Below are 6,124 nucleotides of genomic sequence, written 5' to 3'. Positions count from 1 at the left end.
TAATATCCCCCTAATATCCCCCTAATATCACACCTGAAGTGCCTCTGAGGGGGCACTCAGTACATTGCAGTGAGGCACCTGGAGGTGCTCCCTGAAGCACCAGCACCATCCTGGCAGCTTCCGAGCCCACGCTCAACCACGTCTGACAGAGGTGTAGCTGCCAGGGACAGTAAGGTTCCACATGTGTCACGTGTAAAGGAATGCCCAGATGGGAAGGGAAGCTTTGTCAGTGCTGAGGGGAAGATGGGCCACATCTCTCCCTTCCCTTTCCTGAGAAGTGAGCTGCTGGCAGCCCCGTTGACACGTTGTCTCAATGAACATGTTGCTCACTAGCCCCAGGCTGCCTTCCACCCAGCCACAGACCATTGTGGGGTTGGTGGCGAGTGCTTGGAGGTGCTGGTGAAGGACCAAAAGGGAGGGGAAGGAGAGCTAGAGGCATTACTGTGCAAATGTCTAGGGGAAGGAACACTCCAGGCTTGGGCTGATGAGGTCCTGGATGAACACCAGCTTTCAGCAGAAGCTGGGACCACATGGTCACCAGGTCCCTTCCAGCCCAAAAGCTCTGGAACAGATTCTTTGAATGCTTGGCAGAAGGTAGATGCTGTAGAAAACCTGAAAGGAAAGAAAACTTTGCAGTGGAGGGGTTGACAGAGGCTGGTGGGGTTGACAGAGGCTGGTGCTGTGGCAGCATGGTGGAGGTGGGAGGTGACATGCAAATTCACAAGGAGACAGGCTTTGTTAGCTCTCAGAGCAGAGCAGCTTAAGAGGAGAAAATGAACATTCATTAGTGTAATTTCAAAGTAACAGCTGGTGCCAGACATGATTAAACTCACACTGTGTAAGGCAGTGAAGCCAAAAGTACACATCACCTTTTCTGCAATAGGTGTTCAAAACCCAGAATTCAGGCAGTCTCACTCACATGTCCCCTCCTTCAACACGCAGAGTACCCTGGCTTCTGGGAAGCTGTTGCTCTTCTCAGTTCCCCAAAGTACACATCTGTTTGTCATTTTTTTCACATTTTAATAATTCACATTGTGAATTGTAATTATGGCTATTCAAGGAACGTGAATGTAGACAGCTGCTGTGCCTTGCTGGACTTTTTCCTCTCAAATTATGCCTATAGTAAATCTTCTGAATCTGACCTTTCTTTATAGTTGTGAGTTTCTTTCTATAATGTATGTTCTGAAACTGTACACATAGCAAGTTTTTGCTCTTGTCTATGCAAAGATCTATTCCCATGGACTTTGAGCAACATCAGTTTCTTGCTTAGTGTCTGTCAGTCTCTTAAAGAAAATTTAGAGTTTTGTAGAATAGGCACACATGCTCTCATTGCTTAATGCCAGTAATATCTTACTACTGATATTAGTTATTCAAATGGTGCATTAAATTTACACAAATTCTTCACGGTCATAAAATTTCCATAAAATCAGGAGGCCGCACAAATGTTCAAATGAATAGAAAGAAACTAGGACAGGTCAACAGTGTGAAGAAAAGACAGAGAAGGCACAGAACTGCGTGCCTAATCCTCAGACATGTGTTACTCTTCATTCTGCAGTTTAAGCCATCCCATCTGCAGCACCAGAAGAAATAAACACAGCATTTAGGGAAAAACAGGTTTCTTTTTGAGAGCAGGCCATGGCACATATTGCCACTCTTCTTCCCTCATTTGGTCAAATCGTTCTTAATGCTGAACACAAACATTTCCCTTTTCAAAACCATGGCATTTGAGATCATTCAGATGTAATCTGAATCTGGAATGAAATAACTTTCAGCATCTTGTTATGTGTTAACATCAGGTCATTTTGTAGCTAGATTATCTACATGTATTCTAGGCTCTGAAAGAGAAACATTTAATTTCTAAAGTGTAAGATAAACAAGGAGCTATTAATTATAGCTGTGCTCTAGAGCAAAAAAGGTTCAAAATATCAAAATAGGGGCTTGGGTATTTTCTTAGAATCAAGATCTCAGCCATGGCATGGGGAGCTCTGAACCGCACACCCACAGGATGCACAGTAGATATCTGGAGCTGCACTGATGGAGGATGCTGAGATGCAGGAGATTTATATCCTCATTTACCCAGAATTTCTTCAGTAGCTGAGTAGAGCTCCCATTTTTGCTCCATAGACAGCCTTGAAATAATGCAGGCAGAAGCACTGGGTTTTTTCTTGCAGAGTTTTGTTGTTGAACTGGAAGGGGCCAATCTCCTGTGTCTGATTGTCTGCCTGGATCATCTGAATCAGAAGGCAGCTGTAATAAAATCCTCTGAGCTTGATTTAGGGAGCTCCAGTATAAGACTTTTTCCACTTTTACTGTTTGATTTTTGCTGCAAAACATTTTCTTACTGTGCTGATTTTGGCCTGGATAGAATTAATTTTCTTCACAGTAGCTGGTGCAGGGCTGTGGTTTGGATTTTTGCTGTAAATGGTGTTGATAACTCAGAGATGTTTTCGTTACTGCTGAGCAGCACTTACACAGAACAAAGCACTTACAAAAGCCTTTTCTGCCTCTCACCCCACTCCACCTGCAAGGGGGCTGGGGGTGCACATGGAGTGAGGAGGGGACACAGATGGGACAGCCCACCCCAACTGACCACAGGGATATTCCAAACCTGTTGGGATGAAGAACGATGAGATGAGACCACCTTGCTTTGAGATGATTTTTTGCTCAACTAGCCAGATAAGGTATCAGTCTCAAGGAGATTGAAAGGAGTAACAAGTCAGCCATAGCTCAAGGAAGACATGAGTTTCTTCTTTGCATAGCAATATATAACATTTTAGCCCAGTAGGCAGTTGACACAAAGCTTGTTTTCACTTATTAACTTACCACTTTTGCTTAATTTTGCTGCACTGTGTCTCAGCCAATAAGCTGACAGGTCATGTACTCACATACCCCTCTACTACAGTTTCTAGATCTCTAACCTACACTATAACTCACACTATTACAGCTTAAACCTCAAACTATTTTACCTAATATAATTTCTTACCTACTATTCTAGGCATATTCTTACTTACAATTATAGGAACATAAGTTTATAATTTCTCTACCCAATGTCTGTGTACCTTCATCACTACATAAATCCAAGCTCTTTCCAAGGCTGCAGATCCAACCCTTCAGCATCTGCAGAAGTTTCTATTTTTCAGTTTCCAGCACAAACCATTATGGGATCATGCTCAGCACACAGAGCTGGAAATAGAAGGAGCAAGGAGGGGACATCTGAAGTGAAGGTGTTTGTCTTCCAAAGTAATCTACAACATGATGGAGCCCTGTTCTCCTGGGGATGGCTGAACACCCGCCTGCCCACGGGAGGCAGTGGAAGAATTCCTTGTTTTGCTTTGCTTGTGCACAGAGCTTCTGTTTTCCCCTTCATCTGTGTGTATCTCAAGCCATGAGTTTTGTGACTGTTCCAGTTCTCGCCCCTGTCCCACCGGTGGGGAGGATGTGAATGTCTGCGTGGGGCTTCGTCGGCAGCTGGGGTTAAACCACACACTTACATAACAGCTGACATTCCCCATGGCTTAAATCTTAGCACCTTTAGACAATTAAACACGTCTTTTGAATCAATTGCCAAACTTAAGAAAGAAAACAACAACAAAAAATTGTCTGGATGGAAATTGAATGGATGTTTATCTCTGATAAAACAGACCAACAAACAGGAACATTTTGAACCAATTCAAATGTTCAGCTTTTCCCGTAGGTTAATTGCAAAATGAGAAATATGTTTTTAAAGCCATTTAAATATATCTCTTTCTGGAGGCATTGAAATAATTTATTTACTTTTCCAATATGAAACAATTAATTAAAATATCAAATATTTCAGTATTTTTATAATTCTGTCCTCTTTGGTTTATCTGGAGCATATTGCCAAATTCAACTTTGAGTTCTATGTTTCTGCCCCCAACCTCCCCTTCTTACCACACAAAAATTAATTTTTCAACTAGGTTTGATTAATGGTCTGAGAGAATAATAAATTGCTCAGCATTATGTAAGAAGTCAAAGCACAACAGTAAACACCAGGTAGGTGCTTCCTAGCCAGTTCCAGTAGATGCATGCAAAGAACAGCTGGATTTTCTTGTATTCATGCTATTTTCCACATTATCTGTTCTTGCACCCTGAAATGCAAATCACCGTGCACCATTGACTGTAGGCAGGCAACAAATAGGAATGCAAGTCTCTCACAAAAACCTCTCAGCAAAATACATGGTAAAGTGAGAAAATAGAAGATTTTTAACCACCATCACATTTTCATTTGACTCAAATAGACAGGACAGAAAAAGGATTTTCACATGGCAAACTGAGCCAAATGTAATTTTGTGTCACTTGTGATTCAGGATGTAAAGATTGTTATCTGTTCATGTGAAAGTAAGAGAAAAGAGACAAATAAAATATTCCAGGGTGGAAATTACAAAGCAAACTTTTAATCTTGTAGAAATATTAATAGAACTGTAGTAAGACCAAGGTTTCATTGCAAGCTCTCTTGTATTTAAAGACTCCTGATATTTTTTTAACATGCTATCCATCAAAGTTCACAGGAGGGGACAGTGACAGAGGCCTGATGATTCCTTGTCAGTGCTTCAGAAACCCATGGCTGAGTGACAGGAATAACCGTTCTTCAATTCAGGAAAGGAGCCTTTAGGAAAGATCTTCCTCATCTGACTTCTCTGTGCCCCTGCTGGTTTATGCCAGATGGGAAACAGCTCTTGTGTCATGTAAAGTCCTTGCAGTGATCAGAAGTTTGTCACTTTCCCCTAACGTTCTGGTCTTTCACCACATTGATGGCCTGCAGTTGTCTCCTTGAGCTACCACCACTATTTCTATTTACCAAAAAGAAAAGTTCTATTTTCTTTGCTACTAAAAGAATAATAAAGAAATAAAGAGAAAATGGTTTATCATTCCTGCTCTTTCCTCTGACACAAGGATGTCTAGTGAGTCATCTAAATTCAGATTAAAGTCTAGAGAGCCCACTGTACTGGAGGAGATGTTTCTCCATGGCATTCACAGTCTAACATTATCTGTCTGTCCAAATTTGGTAAGTTTTACATTATTCAGTGAGTCTGACTACAGGAATATGTAATTGTCACTGAGATCAAATGAAATGATACAGATTACAAGGGAAAAAAGCCCATCAGATGAAGGCATAAAAATACCCTATTTGTTTCATATGGAAGAATACTTACTAGAATTCAAGGATTCTTTTCAAAAGAAAGCTACTTGGAATCTCCACCTCAGGTCCTTGGCACAGGCAAGGGTTTCATTGATTTCTGCATTAACATTAAAATTAAACATTTGAGTTCATACAGCTGAGGCCAGTTTGATTCTTCATCCTATTAATCCTAAATCAGATTTACCATTACCTTTTTACCTAAAGATCTACAAAAGATTGCTGGATTGAAATTTATGTAGAAATATAGCTGTTCTGAGGCTCAGTCACAAAAAGTACAATGAAATAAGTACAGCAAAGGCAGAAAAATCAGAATATATATTTCTCATAATTTCCTAATATTTTGAGCATTATGTATGTCCTGAATAGAAAATACCTTCTCCATAAAACAGATTTTTGAAAATGCCAATTCAAAAATGTGAAACAAATATTTTGTCACTTAAGAATGAATAGTTCTTGTTTTAAGTTGATAGGACATAAAACTATGAAATTCTTGCTCAAACCCTTCATGCTTCCGCTCCATCCTGTAGGCTGTTTTCTTCCCTGTGACACACTTCTTGCCACTCACTGCAGCTTTCCCATAAATTCCATAGTGCACCTTGGCCCTTGGGATATGTGAGCCATTTAGACTAGCAGTCTCAAAGGAAAATGACTCAGGGAGAACTTTTAGAGGAGCTGAATATTGTATTTAAGCTGTATTTTGCCTAGAAATCCCAGGCTGGCCGAGTAACCCGAGCAGAGCAACACCTCTGCGCTCTACCTGGCATTGCCTTGTGAGCCCCTGATTACGTGTGATGCTGTCTGTAGTACAGAACTCAGCTCATGTACAGGTTTAATTTTTAGGAAAACATTTCTTCCCATTTGCCTCGTGTTCAGATCAGCCTTTTACCCCAAGCATGGACTTTAATGAAGAGCTCTGCATTGCTCTGCAGAGGTAAAAGGTAAAGTCTGTGTGTGCCTGGCTCT

Source organism: Pseudopodoces humilis, chromosome 3 (assembly GCF_049639895.1).
Source record: "Pseudopodoces humilis isolate 2021_Gansu_Grassland_sample_001 chromosome 3, ASM4963989v1, whole genome shotgun sequence".
Lineage (NCBI taxonomy): Eukaryota > Metazoa > Chordata > Aves > Passeriformes > Paridae > Pseudopodoces > Pseudopodoces humilis.
The sequence above is the reverse complement of the archived record's forward strand: the minus strand, read 5'-3'. Positions refer to the sequence as shown.